General features: G+C 56.6%; 1 long non-coding RNA gene across 1 annotated transcript in view; it reads right to left on the bottom strand.

The window, feature by feature from the left end:
- Window positions 1-13,913: 13,913 nt before the first annotated feature.
- Window positions 13,914-15,131, bottom strand: part of LOC117245293 — a 4,349-nt gene continuing 3,131 nt past the window's right edge. Inside the window, exon 2 of the long non-coding RNA XR_004499866.1 lies at window positions 13,914-14,209. This is a non-coding gene — a long non-coding RNA (uncharacterized LOC117245293). The remainder of the gene's footprint in view (window positions 14,210-15,131) is intronic.

Genomic DNA, 15,131 nt, shown 5'->3' on the forward strand with positions numbered 1-15,131 from the left:
TCCCTCCCCACATCGTTTGGTTCAGCATCACTCCCACCATCCCTCCCCACATCGTTTGGTTCAGCATCACTCCCACCATCCCTCCCCACATCCCCGCGGTGCCGGGTGCTGCTCTGTGCCTGCAGGGACCGGAGATTTGGGCTGCTCACAGCACACACATGTTCCCAGCCCAGCCTGGCAGCCGTGGGGAGTTTGAACCATTCTGTGCCATTAATGGCAGGCTTTGGGCTGTTCTCCAGCTCGTGCCCTCTGTGCCCTCCCTGTGGTGTGTGTGGGACTCCCAGTGCCCGTGCCAGGCCCTGCTGTGGTGACACACGTGTGTGGCAGTGAGGCTGCACCGTGGGGTGAGTGCCAGGGCCCTGCCCACGCTGCCCCTGCTGCCTCTGCTCGTGGCAGGGCAGGGAGGACAGGGAAAAGGCCACTGTCCATGGGATGGATGATGGACAGCGCTCTGGAGATCAGGATGGAGCTCACAGAGCCTTGGCAAGGGCAGCCGTGCCGGTCCTTTCAAAGACGTAAAACAGCTCCAGAGGGGAAGGAACAGACTGTTCTCCTCTCGTGGCAGACAGGATATCAAATGGGCTTTAGTGGGGGAAAGTAAGTTAAACAGGGAAAAGCGCTCAGAGCAAAGCAGTGAGAGGAAAGCAGTGAGAGGAAAGCAGTGAGAATAAAGCAGTGAGAAGAAAGCAGTGAGAAGAAAGCAGTGAGAGGAAAGCAGTGAGAACAAAGCAGTGAGAATAAAGCAGCTGGAGCAGCTCTGCCTCTGTGGAAATGCCCAGGCCCAGGGCTGGGGCAGGGTGGGATGGCAGAGCACCCAGGAGCCTTCTGGACCCTGTGCCATTCCTCCTGAATCCTCTGGGCATCCCTGGACGTTGGTGTGGGCACCAGCTCTGCTCCAGTCCCAGCCTGGGCCAGCTGCTTCTCCCCCTGATCTCTGCTGTGCCCACATTTTTGTTCCATCACCCTTGCCGGACAGAGGTGATGGGCAGCATGATCTGCTCTCCTTCCACACGGAACTGCCTTGTGCTGTTCTCCAGGGCTTGTTTAGGGACGAGCCTCGAGCCACCCCTGGGCAGGATTTCCACAGTGTGCTCTGAAACACCAGCTCCATCACTTTATAGCAGGTGTTTGGGGGAACTCAGGGGACACCGTCCTTCCTGTCTGCTGGGATGGACACAGGGAGGGACACGGAGCTGTTGGAACAAGTCCAGAAGAGGCACCACGCTGGTCAGAGGGATGGAACAGCTTGCTGTGAGGAAAGGCTGAGAGAATTGTTCATCCTGGAGAAGAGAAGGATTCAGGGTGATCTGGTTGTGCCCTTCCAGTTTCTGAAGGGAATTTACAGCAAAGGTGGAGAGAGGCTGTTTACAAGGGCCTGGAGTGACAAGACAAGGGGGAATGGGTTCAAATTGACAGAGAACAGGGTTTAGATTGGATATTAGGAACAAACAATCCTCCCTGTGAGCGTGGTGAGGCCCTGGCACAGGTGCCCAGAGCAGCTGGGGCTGCCCCTGGATCCCTGGCAGTGCCCAAGGCCAGGCTGGACAGGGCTGGGAGCTCCTGGGACAGTGGGAGGTGTCCCTGCCCTGGCAGGGGTAGAATGAGATGAGATTAAGTTCCCTTCCAACCTAAACCATGCCATGATTCTCCAGCTCTGCTGGGACTTCACCATCATCCTTCTCCCTGCCCAAAGCAGGGCACACCCAGGAGGAGCCCCAGCTTTCCCAGACTCTTCATGCACAAGCTGCACAGCAGGGCTGCAGGTGCCCTCTGGCCATGGGGCTGCTGGGGACACGGGGGACACTGCAGGGAACCCTTCAGCCCTGGCCAGAAGATCAGGAGCAGAGTAAACAGCTGAGTAAAGCCTCTGCCAGCTTCTGTCTGGCTCTGCTGCTCCTACGTGTGCCCTGCACCCAGCTGGGGACAACCTGTGCCCAGGGGCTGGTGCCAGCTCGCCCCTCGCACCTTATCCAGGGGAAAAGGCGTTTCCTGTGGGTGTCCTGCCCATCAGCTGCCATGACTCATGCTGCTGCTTTCCTCTCCCAGCCCCTTCTGCACCTCCTGGCCTCTCCCTCCCACTTCCATCCCCTTCCTTGGCAGGGAAGGGTGTGAAATACCCGATTTATCGCAGCCCTGCTCCCCAGGGATTGCAGTACTTGTCCCGGGCAGGCGCCTCCCTGCCCCACACCACCCACCCCACAGGGATGGGGGATAGGGCAGGCCATGGGGCTCATCTGACCACAGCCTTCCTGCTGCTCTCTGGGCATCCTGGGCACTCTGGGCATCCTGGACATCCTGGGCATCCTGGGCACCCTGGGCATCCTGGGCATCCTGGGCATCCTGGGCATCCTGGGCATCCTGGGCATCCTGGACACTCTGGGCATCCTGGGCACCCTGGGCACCCTGGGCACTCTGGGCACTCTGGGCATCCTGGGCATCCTGGGCACCCTGGGCACTCTGGGCACCCTGGACATCCTGAGCCCAAGAACCTGCTTTCAAAAATTGGCCTTTTGGGAAATCCTCAAAGCTAGAGTCTCCCTTGGCCATCTCCTTAGGGAAACCCCTCTGGCACAGCCATGCAGCTGAAGATGCCCTACAGCTGGGGGCTGGGGTGAAAACTGATTCCCCCAGCTGATATTTTGGGCACGAAAGGGGCAGGTTTGGGGGCAAACACACACCACCCATCTGGCCAAACGTGCTCATTTGTCCCAGGAGTGTCTTTGTCTTGTGGAGACTCCTCATTCCATGCCCATTCCCTGCCTCGAGGAGAGGAAGGCAGAAAATTCCAGCAGTGAGATTCACGTGGTCTTGACACAATTCATTTAGGGAAGAAAGAAGTGGGTTGTGGTTAAAGATTTGGTGACTGAAACTTGGCCTCTGTCCCTGCCTCAGTCCCAGGATGTCACATGGAGCCCTCGAACTGCCATGGAGCAAAGCATGGAGCTCCTCAGCCCTTGGGGTGGTGGCACAGCACTGTCCCAGCCACTGGGACACTCAGGGTGACAGTCCCTGTGCCTGCCCTGCGCCGAGGAAGGGCCCATGCCCTGTGTGTCCTCTCTTGGACTCCAGGAGCTGACTGATGTCTCCCTGCTCGAGGCCCCCTCTGCTCGGCTCCATTTAAGGGGCTTAGGAAGAATTGAACATTGCTGGAATTCTTCTCTTGCTAACTTTAAACATTCATTACTTTAAATGCTAATCCCCTGGGATTATCCCATTGGAGAGAGCGATGTAAAGCAACGGGGGAGAGAACAGAGTGTCTTCTTGCCCACTGCACACCACTCAACAGCTCTTTTGGGGAGGGAAGTGTGAAAATGCCAATGTGAGCTTCTCCAAACCTGGCGTGATTTTTACACCTCGGTGTGGACTCTCAAACAAGCCAAGTCTGAAGTTTCTTGTTCCAGCTGGTTTTGAGTTGTACATGTCCAAAGTGTCTCCGTGGAGCACGAGGGGGAAATGTGTATTTTTCCATGTGTGTGACTCAGAAATGACTGAACCCAGTCGGTTCCAATTTCTTGAAAAATCCGCTTTTGGCTTGAACCCAAGAGTGGAAACTTTCAACCAAAAAAGAGTTGATTTGAGCTCTAAATAACATGAAAAAAGGCTTAGAAGGGAAACTGGATTTCAACCATCATTATGGCAATCACTTCTCATGGCCCTTTGACAGCAATAGCGGAGCAAGTAGTGAAAGTAATTCCCAAGGAAAATTCCCTTGCATTCCTTGTGCAGATCAGGAGTGGGCTGCAGATGCTTTGTACAGGCCGTTCACCAGAGGGACCAGCCCTTGGAACGGCCAAGGAACAGGAGAACTCAGCTCCAAAGGGATGGAGGTCAGCCCTGGGCCCTGGCACAGGGCACAGCCCTGCCCACGGAGATGTCCCTCGCTCCCCTCCAGCTTCTGCCTTCCCTGCAAAACGCCCCGCTCACTCAGAGAAGATTTATTTATTCCCTGAGAAGTGCCGGCATAATTTGAAGCCACAATTAATTAAAGACTGCTGCAGTCTGCTTGCAAACAGGAAGCGAGGCAGAGAAAAGACACAATCTCTGGAAAACAGACATGTTGTGAATTAGCTCTAATCAGCCTAACAATGATGGATGCACTCCCCCAGTGGCTTTCATCTGTGAGCTGATTATGCTGATGGTTGTGAAGGCCCTAGGATGGATTAGCAGGAGATGGACAAGCTGATAGCCTGGGTTTCTCCTGCCTTTTGAGGATGCTGGATCTCGGCACGGCAGCGCTGTCCAACTTGGCCGTGGTCACACCAATAAATCAATGGCCGGGCTCTCACCGGCGATGTGGCTCCCTGGCTCTGAAGAGAGGCCAGCAGATTTCCCTGAAAGGAGCAGACTGTTTATATTTGGGGAATAAAGTTCCTTCAATTGGAACAAAAGCCAGGACCATGTGTTGCAGGACATCGTAGTATGGCACGGAGCTGCAGGAGGGGAGGGATCGCTGCCTCCGAGCAGAGCCAGCTCCAAGGAGAGACCAGGTGGCTCTGGGTTCTGTCCAGGCCAGTTGTGAACATCTCCAAAGAGGATTTTCACCCTTGCTGTGCAAATCTTTCTTTTTCTTCACCTCATGCTGGATTTTCTCTCATCACAACTTGTACTGGCGGCCCCTGGATGATTCTCACACCCCTGAGAAGAGTCTGGCTCTGTCTTTGTAACTCATTAGGCAGCTGAAAACAGCAATTAGAGAGTCCCTTACTGATTAATGTCTCATTTTCCCCCAGGCACCATGTGCTCCAGTCCCTTCCCATCCGGGAGGAGGACGGGACCCACCCCAGCATGTCACTTTTTATGGCCATCCCAACCCAAAGTCCCCTCAAGAGTGGATCTGGGCATGGGACAAATCTGTGAGGGCAGAAGTGGCTGTGGCTGGAGTCTCCCCCAGGTTCCAGCATGGTCAACCAAGGACCCAGCTCAAGGGGACACAGGGCTGGGCTTAGGGGAGCACAGGGCCCATGAGGAAACGTGACTGAGGCCAAGCCGTGAAGAGAGGCGTGTGCAGGAGCCCAAGGAGCTCCTCACAGGACACCTGGTAATGTGAGTGAGGGCATGGGATGACCCCTGGGATGGGGAATGCAGAAAACCAATCTTCTTTTATTGAGGAGGCTGTGCTCAGAAGTTCCTGGTGATGTTCAAGTCTGCTTGGAGGCTGCTGGAGTCACCGAAGACGTGATGGATGAAAAGTGATGGGTGGGATGAGGTCTGTCCCCATCCCTCAGGGAGCTGGGGTGGAGAAACCCTGCAGAGGGATGTCCTGGGCTCAAGGGGCTGTGGAGCAGGAGCTCAGCACAGTCCCCAGGGGCTTTTCCCACTGGTTGTGCCCGAGTCCTCTTTAGGTCCCAGAGCAGGCAGCCTGCACATGTCCCTTGGTCACAACTGCTCATAAATCCTGCTGTCACTGAGGGGGCCTTTCACTTCCAGATATAGATTGGAGAGCAAACACTGCTGCCTATTCTGGGATGTGGCAGCTGATAGATGGCTCCAGAATTTACTATTTTAGACTTGGACTTTGCTGTCGGGGGAACACGATGGAGAAGCCATTTGTGGAATGTGCACGTTGGCCACGTAGGATTCATCTAGAGCAGACTGAAGAATAACCCCTGCCAGATCAGCAGCGCAGGTAGAGGATTCCTCTTTCCCATATTGGGAGATTTTTAGGGATTCAAGTCAACTGAGCTGAAGAGCCCAGAGGCTGAAGGTGCTCGGGGATGACAGAATTCTCAAGGCAAAGGTACAAAACTTGGTGGTACATCTCACAACAGAGGATTGCCCATTAAAACCACAGTGAGGATGAGCAGAGCTTAAAGAGACCAGACAGATCTTCAGGGAAAAGTCTGTCTGAGGAGCTGGAAGTGCCCAGTGGAAATGAGAACTGAGCTGGACCTTGGGAAGGTGCAAATAGTGACAGACTCTGTGGGCAGGTCAGGAAAGGGAAGGGGGTCGGTGTGAGGGGAGAAGAGTGGAGATTAAAGGTGATCTTGGAATGGGCCCTAAATACACCCTAAGTACATCAGGAAAATCAAACCCCGTGGTGATCTCAGCCCACCCACCCCAGTTCCTAGAGGAACTGGCTCCAGTTCAGCACGGCTCCCGTGGGAATGAGTCAGCATGGACTGGGGAGGGCCAGCAGGGCTGGGACACCACCAGCACTGGGACAGAGCTCCTGGGAGCCCTGGGAGTCTCCTGTCCCAACCTGCAGAGCGGGGGGATCCCACCTGAGGGGCTCTGCTGGAAGAGGCACAGAGGGATTCAGGCTGGTGGAGAACACCTCTGGTGCCTCAGGACCAGGGGAGGGGAAGGGCTGGAACAAACCTTCCAGGAATGAAGTGTGGAAATAAGCGGGACCAGAAGGTGGAGTGTGCTCGGTCTGTGGTACTAACACTGCTGGGGACAGCGAGGTCTGGTCTGACATCGTGTGGATACTGAATCCATAGATTTATTAGTGTGGATTTGCCCTCTGGGGCTCGTGAAGGACATGGAAACACTGACCATCCTGAAGGAGCCAGCTGAGTAATGAATTTTAGCTGTTAAGGCAATAAATGGGAACACTTGGACATCCTTGGGAAATCCAGGCCTTACCAGAGTGAGCATTTCGTAGATGTTGGGAGGAGAGGATCTGTTCTCAGTGGGCAGAAGGGAGATGGATCCCTGCTCTGGTTGTAAATGAGGTGCAACCTCCTCCTCCTCCCTTCTTGGGCCAGCTGAGCTCTGTCCCTTGTCCTCGGTTCTGGCCCTTCCAGCACTCCAGAAGGGATTTCCAGTTCACCAAGACTTTCACTGCTGGCCCCAGGGCCCAGGCCTGGTCCTGTGTCCATTCTTCCACATGCACATCGCCTCCAAGGAATGTGCTTTCTTGGGTGGAAACTGTGTCATCGGAGAAATATTTCATATTTTCATTCGTTCGCATTCCCCAAATGAAAAATGAATCGCGGAGTCTCATAAATAAGGGGCCGAGTTTCTCATTTACATATTTCTGTGGTTCTTGGAGCAGGGGTGGCCGTGGCCCTGCCAACCATGTCCTAAGCCTTCCCCTCGTGCACCTTGGCTCCCGCTGGCAGCTGCCTGTGCTCCCTGGAGCGGGGGAGCTCGGAGCGGCTCCGCGTCGCTGAGGTCACCGTGCCTGCTGCCAACATCCCGTGCAGCTGCTGCCACTGCGGGCACGGAGAGCTCGGAGCCTCACACAAGTCCCATCCCCAGGCAGGGTTTTGGGATGCAAAGAGGGGTTTGCACAGAGCAGGAGGGGGAAAACCCCATGGCATGGTCCCAGCTTGGCTCTGGTGACAGGGCCGGGGTGACCTGGGGAAGGGATGAGTGGAGAAACCAGGGATGGAGCAATCGGGAGAGCAGAGGGCAGGGACTGCAGGGGAGGACGAGATGACAGCAGGGGAACAGGCAGCAGGTGGATGAGCACAGGCTGCTGTGGCCCTGCCCTAACACTGCAAACACAGGGCTGTCCCCTGCTCCCTCCTCGGGCACAGCTCAGTGCTCTGCCCTCACTCACCACAGCCCAAGATCCATCTCCTCTCCTCGGCCCTCTCCCCTTGCTCCATGGCCACTTGGCAGTTTGTCTTGTCCATCCTCTCCCTGTCCCTGTGGGGACTCTGCAGCCCCTGGTGAAACGTGGCCCCATGTCCGAGCGCCTCCTCTGAGCTGCAGCACCTGGCACAGGTGGGCTGCAGGGAGCAGCAGAACCTCTGGGCATCCCCCGTGCATCCCACAACATGTTTGGAGCAAGGTGTGGTGGGGATTCTGTCTGGGGCAGGTGTTCTCCTCACAACTCCTCCAAAGAGGCCTCTGAGGGGCTCCAGTGGCCGCAGGGCAGCGGGGAGCCCTTCTGGCTGTGCCAGGGGACCATTCCAGGTGTTCTCCTGGACTGGGAGGGACACCTCCCGTTTGGGATGCTGCTGACCTCCAGCTGTGCGCTCCAGAACCTTCTCCTGGTGCACTCCTGGGTTTGGATTGGGGCTTGGCCGCTGGAGATGCACCAGCTGTGGCCACAGCTGTCCATGCCCAGACTCCAGGCCAGGGCTGGAGCTTTGAGTGGAACCATTTCCTCCTGGCACAGCAGGGGAAGTCCAGCTGGTGTCACCCAAGGGTTAATGGCAATAAACCGTGCTGCTAACGGGATCTTCTGGTTTCAATTTAACTGAGCATTTGCGTGTGGATTACACTCAAGGATGTTCATACTCACTTAACAAGCTCCCCACTCAGGCACCGCAGAGATGAGCTGTGCCAGAGCCCGGGGAGGGAGGACAATGTTTAACACTTGTCCCCCTGAAAGGTGACCCACTTTCCCAGGCCCCAGGAGCACAGAGAGCTGGACATCTGGCTGGGAAGCCACAGTGATGTCCAAGGAGGAGACAAGAGCTCTGCAGTGCTCAGGAGAGATGTGTCCATGAGCTCTCCATCGAGCTCGTCCAGGAGTGGATCAAGAGCAAGGGACATGGGGTGGCCAGAGTCTCCCTGTCCTCCTGCAGAGCTCCATCCATGATGGGATGCCCCAAGCCCTGGCAATTCCACCCCAACGCTCCTCAATCCACTGGGAGAGGAGCAAGTGGACCCTGCTAAATCCAAAAAGCCCAACACCAACATTGCTTGTGCCATCCACCTGGCCCAGGCACACAGAGCCCGTGGCCTTGCCTTGGCTTTCACCTGCTCCTCTGTCCTGTGGGAATTCAGTCATGCAGGAAAAATGGGTTTGGAGTAGGAGTGTGTCCTGCAAAATTGTCTAAACATAGCCCAAGGGCAGAGGAATGCAGGGCAAGGCCTGGGCACAGTAAAAATAGCCCAGGGCCTGCTGCTCACAGCTCAGCATCCTTTGGGACAGCCAGGTCCAGGCATCTCTGCAGGCACAACCAGCCAGGGCTGTCCCAGAGCCAGGGGCAGCCTGGCAGGGACACAGTGTTCAGTTCTCCCCAAGCCTCCTCGGCTGTGCTGGGGCTTGGGACACCAGTGGTCCTGCAGATCCTGAAACCCATGTCAGAACGGGCTGCAAGAACACCAGGAACGTGCTGGGGGTCTGCTTGTTCCTCATTCCTCACCCATTCCCCATCCCTGGAGAGCAGGACTGAGGTCCCCCTGCCCAGAGCCTCCCCAGCAGACTGGGGAACTGGGGAACATACTGGGGATGTTCTTCCTGACACTGGTGGTGATCCTGGTGCTCCAGGAAAGGGAAGTCACGGTGCCACGGGTGTGCAGGAGGGAGAGAGAGCTGCTGTGAGCCCCACACAGGGCCAGGAGGATTGGGTCCACCAGAGTGTCCTGGCCTTCCTGAAGTGTCCCAGGGTACAGCTCCTCCTTCTATCCATCTTACAATGGGCCCTGGACCTGTTCTGAGCCATGGACACAGTCCAGTGGACACCGTGGATCCATGGGTGACTGGCTCCAGGTGTCCCTGCTCCAGCAGGGGGTGACCTGCAGAGTCCTGGCCAGCCTCAGCCAGTCTGTGATTCAGTGACTGTTCCTCTCCTCAGCCTCTGAACATCTCAGAGCCATCTCCCTTCTCCAATCCCAGGGTCCTGGAGCACTGACCAGCAGGCTGTTCCTATCTCTCCATCCTTCTGTGCTGGTCAGGGGACACGGAGGCCGTGTGGTGGACCCTCCCCAGGGTCTGTTCAGCTGGGCTGGAACACATTTCTTTGGGGAGCATCTGGAGGGATTTTTGTCTCAGTTTAGACCCCTGTGCAGATGGTCAGCAGGTCCCCATTCCCAGTGACCTCCTCAGGCCACACGGTCCCACAACACTGGTGACTCTCCACAGCCCTGAACTCCTGCAAACAGCCCCGTGGGTTTGCAGGATGTTGCAGGCTCTGGTTCTGCAGCTTCACAGCTCTCTGCTGACCCGATTTGCTCCGTGGCTCTGTGCCCAGGGCTGCACTCCATCTCAATATTCAAATGTGGGGTTGATGGCAGCCTGGATGTGCCTCGTGCCAGAAGGGACCTGATCAGATTAGGTGGTCCTCAGCAGAGCAGACAGGGTCCTCACCTCCCCGTCTGAGACTCCTTCAAGAAAGCAGAAAGGAGGAAGAGGGAGTTTTTAACATGAAACATCTGGCGAGTTGTTCTGCCCTGCACACCAGGATGGGAGGGAAACTTGTCCTCCAGGCAGAAGTGAGGGAAGAGGAGCTCTCCCGGTGTTTAGTGACGGGCACGAGCGCAGCTGGAGCAGCTGTCCCTGTGTGCTCACTGTCCCGTGTCCCCCAGGATGTGCCCAAAGCCATTCCAGGTCACGTCCTACAGTCTGCATGCTCAGGAAGGGGACAGGGGCTGCTCTGTCCACAGCCACCCAGAAAGGTCTAGAGCCATCTGAAGACCAAACCAGGGTCAGACCTGCTGGCCACCACCAGGAGCTGGCACCGGGTGAGGTTCCAAGTTTCCTTTGGAAAACAAGAACTCAGCACCGGGAGCGAGAGGGAGCCAGGAGAGTTAAGCAGGGACAGGCTGTAGGAGACTGTTAGAGAACAAAGCGTGCCTGAGAGCGAGCTGTGAAATGCTTGGGAGTCTCTCGAGGAAGCTGGCAGCAGAGCAAGTTCAGATGGACTCAAACATCCTTCGCACCTGGTCTGAGAGCGGGCCAGGGAGCGCTGCAGGGCTCGGAGCCCGCAGTGACCCAGCCCAGCTCCCTTTTATCGCCCGGCTTTAAACACGCTTTTATGATGTGCGAGAAGGGGGCAGATGGTTCTCTAATTAACTCGAGAGTGCTGAGTTGTGAAGTGCTGCGAGGAGAAGCAGCTCCAGCAGGGATGGCAGGGACTGTGAGCGGAGCAGCCCGTGCCCGCAGCCCCGGTGTGCCCGGGCCGGGTCCCGTCCCTCGGGCACTGCCCGCTCCGGGCATCGGCCGCATTCCCTGCGGGAACACTTCCCCTCACAAACACCACCCCAAAGCCGCTGTCTCCTTCAAGTGATGCTGATCCCGAGGATGTTCTCATGCAGCACCCCCGGGGGAGCTCTCACGGCTTCTCCCTCAGTCTCCTCTCGCTCTTTGTCCGGGTGCTTGGCTGCTTCTCGCATCCCCCTGGGTTAAGGCATGACAGCGGTGGCCCTGCAGCTGGGGGGGTCTCACCCATCTCATCTCTGGACACCTTCCTGAAGCCTCCACACAGCTCCCAGCTCTCTCACCTGATCAGGCTGGAGCTCCCCAGATCCATCACCTCTGGGACTGGGAAACGCCTTCCCTAAGCAATTCCAAGGCACCTAAAAGCCTGATGCTTGTCAGTTCTACCTAAACCCAGGATCTCTGTGAATTCTACCCCTGAAACCAAAGCTAAATAACTAATAATTGGGATTCAAAGTGAAAAAAGCCTGCTTCAGCCTGAAGTGCAATGGCTGGGTTTGCTTTATGTGTTCAGCCCTGAAATAAAATCCAGTTCCATGCTGGAACAAAAAAATCTCCCAAATTTTCCTTTGAAATAGTGAAATATTTCATCAATGCTCTGTCTGCACACTCTTCAGCGTGCAGCTCACCTGGCCCGAGGCAACATTCTGCAGTCAAAGATTAATTGAATTAATTAAATTGAAATATTATCCATGTGCTAGTTACAAATGACGTCTGAGCTGGCCGAGTTGAACCAAAACATCACCGTGGGCAACGGGATCTGGGTGGCAGCGCAGGGGTGAACCCGAAAGCTTTGAAACCTTCCATCCCTGCCCATCCCTGGGGCAGATTTTGGCACACGGCTGATGCCAGGGCACTGAGCAGCAGCTTCAAACATCCGCGGGCAGTTTGAGGAATCTCCCCTGCTCCCGGGAATAAAGGAGAGGACAGTGAAGCCTCCGTTATCTCAGGGCATCGGGGACCTGGGGGATGGAGATGACATCGCTTGAGACAACAGGTGAAACTTGGCAGCTGGGAGGAAAATTTAGCAATGGCTGTGCAAGAAGGACAGTTTGGAGGGAACGGGTTGTTTGTGTGTGGCGAGAGCGGGAGTTCTGACATCAGGGAAAAGCCCCAAATTCCCGGGGCTGCTGATGGACGCCGGCAAAGAACAGAACCCGAAACACCTCAAAAGCCGGCGGAAGAGACGAGGCACGGCAGCAATTCCCAACTTGGCAGCGGCCAGCAGCGACCCCAGCCCTCCGGCACCCCCGGGCTGCTCCTGTCCTCAGCCGACCCCTCCTGGCCGCGCTGCCGGGAGGAAGCGCCAGCGCCGCGTTTGTGCCGGGGCTGCTGCCAGGGAGCGCGGCCGGGCCCCGGGGCTCAGCCCCGCCGCTCGGAACCGGCACCCCAGGGCTGCTCGGAGCACAGCCAAGCCCCAGCACACCGACAGAGTCACGGCTGCCCCGGCAAGCTGAGAGCTGGAGTGCGGCTTGGTGGAGAGAGAGAGAAGGAACTCAGCGAAACAGCCCCAAAAACGCTGCCCGTCGCCGCAAACCAAGGGGCTTCTCTCCTCCAGCAGCGTTTCTCTCAAGCTCCAGAGGGATGGAGCAACAAGAGGCTCTGGATCATCCCTTACACACCCTCGGGGGAGAGACAGAGGCAGCTTCTCGTGATCCCTGCTGGCTGTGCCAGGCATCCATGGGGTCTGGAGAGGTGTGGGGACCTGGCTCCCCTTCCCACACCATCGCTCACAGGGAGCACAGGCTGGGAGTGTCGGGGAGATGTTCCCAGCACAGGCACTGCTGAACAGAGGGGCTGTGCTGGCCCCACAGCCATGGGGAGAGGCAGCCAGGGCTGGGCAGAGCCCGTCTGAGGGAGGATCTGCTGCTGCTGCTGCTCAGGGAGGAAGATTGGAAAACAGCATTGACTCGAGAGGAACAGCCCAGAGGTGGCCAGGAATGCACCGGCAGAATCCTGCAGGGGTGCAGCTCTGGAGGAGCACCAGGAGGTGTGAGGGAATCCTGGCTGGTGCTGGGATGAGAGCAGGAGCTCCCCACCTCCTCTGCTCTGTCAGATCCCCACCTTGACAAGTGTTTTGGCACAGGGAGCTCATCTCAAGGTCACCCCATGGCTGAGCTGCTCCCTTCCAACCTCCACGTCAGCTCAAAGCAGGACGGGCTGGTGTCCCCCAACCTGTGTGGGGAGTTACAGTTCCCTGCAAGGACTTTTGGGTGGAGAACATCCTCTGTGGATCCACAGCGCTGTTGCCATCAGCAAATGCATCACTCGCCTCTCAGGTTCTGTAATCCCCATCTCCCAGAGTCCTATGCCTGAGGGAAGCTCATATTTCACATTTCTGAAAGGCAAACTCTGAGCCCCTCAGGATGCACAGAAAAGCCAGAGGCATAAACCTTATGGCTTGAAAAGCAGAACACAAAAAAATGTACCCAATAAGAGCTGCTTTTTTTTTTTTTTTTTTAATAATTCTTAATTTGAGGCTCTGCTCTTGATTTTTGTTCTCTGAGTCATGGTCAGAATTATCAGGGCTCTGGGAGCCATCACCTGGCATTTGCAGGGTGCACTGGGAGGGGAGGGAGGCAGCTCAGCCCTGCCTGCTCTGTGTTCCCTTCAGCACCACAAGGATCTGGCTGTGAGAAAACAGAGCTCCACCGCCTTTTCCTCAGGGCCCCTCGGTGCTGCAGACACAAACTGGAGCACAGGCAGTGTCTAAAGTTCATGTTCTGGCTGAGTGTAACCAGTTACATCTCTGTTGCCCACGATTTGCTTCGGTTTTCCCCCCCTGGGCTGAGATTTTCCAGCCCCACTCCCTGCACAAAGGAGGTTTGAGAGTCTCTTTGAACACACTTTGGCCATCACAGAGCACACAGGCAGTGGAAAGTAATATCTCCACGATAAACATGCCCTGCTTTTTTCCCTCGCTTTCAAGAATACAAAACAATCTTCCAGTTTCGGATCTGCTGCCGAAACTGCTGGGGGTCAGGGCTGACATCTGGCAGGGACTCGGTGCTGACCGTTCCAGTAAACACTGAATCTCCCTTGCTGAAAGCTACAGCCACTCAGGGACAGCACATTTTGCAGCGATGGTACCTTTTAATCAACACTTGGAAAGCCCCAGACAGCGGGAGCAGGATGAAAACAATCACTTGAGAGCTCCGAGGGCAGGTCAGAGCCGGGGATGGAGGCAGGCAGAGGTTTCACACCCAGGCGGGGAGCGGCGGCCTGGAGTTACCTATGGGCAGCAGATGTTCAGCTGTCCTTGAGAAGGACAATGTGAATGAGATGGAAGGAGCCAGGACCACTAAATCCCTCCTTGGCCAGCGTCGGATCAGAGCCGTTCAACCATACATCACTGAAGGCTTCCCAGAACTGCAGAAATACCGGAGAGAATTCGATATAAATCATAGAAGGATTTAGGCTGGAAGGGACGCCTGGAGGTCCCCAGCCCAGCCCTGGAGCAAATGAACACTGCAAAGTCGGGTCAGGCTGCTCAGGGCCACGTCCAGGCACGTTTTGAACACGTCCAAGGATGGGGATCCCAGTGCTGCTGTCCTGCGGCTGCAGCACTTCCAACACAATCCCAACCCCAGCGGCCACATCCACGGCTCTTCCCAGCCCATGGAGAGCTGCTTATCCATGAGGGAATGGCAGAGGGTGAGAGAGGCAGAGCCTGCAGGGAAGGCACAGCCACGAGCATTGCTGTGACCAAGGAGAGCTGCAATAGGGTCTGCAGCCAAGCGTGGCCTGCAGGGAGGGGTCATAGATACAGGGGAGATTTAGGGGGCCGAAGGGGGGCAGAACCAGAACCATTCTAGGATCCTGTCCATGACACTGGAGTACACTGGTGGCTTCCAGCCTCACATCCCGGTACATCCTGGCACACCCCGGTATATCCCGGTGTATCCTGGCACACCCTGGCACACCCCGGTATATCCCAGCACATCTGGCACATCTGGCACACCCTGGTATATCCCAGCACATCTGGCACATCTGGCACACCCCGGTATATCCCAGCACATCTGGCACATCTGGCACACCCCGGTATATCCCGGTATATTCCAGCAGTGCCGTTTCCCATGACAACGCCGTTAACAGTGCCCGGAGCGGGCTCGGGGCCGGGCGGGTGTGCGGCTCCCCGTGGCTGTGGCAAAGGACTGCGCTTTGCACATCGATGAACCCCCAGGAGCTCCCTGCTCCTGGCACAGCAGCCTAAGGCTCTCTGGCATTTCCCGCAGCAGCTGTGTGTGACCTGCACCTGCCACTGACCGGCCACTGGGAGCATCCATCCATC

This window comes from Parus major, chromosome 19 (genome assembly GCF_001522545.3).
Source record: "Parus major isolate Abel chromosome 19, Parus_major1.1, whole genome shotgun sequence".
In the NCBI taxonomy this organism is placed as follows: Eukaryota; Metazoa; Chordata; class Aves; order Passeriformes; family Paridae; genus Parus; species Parus major.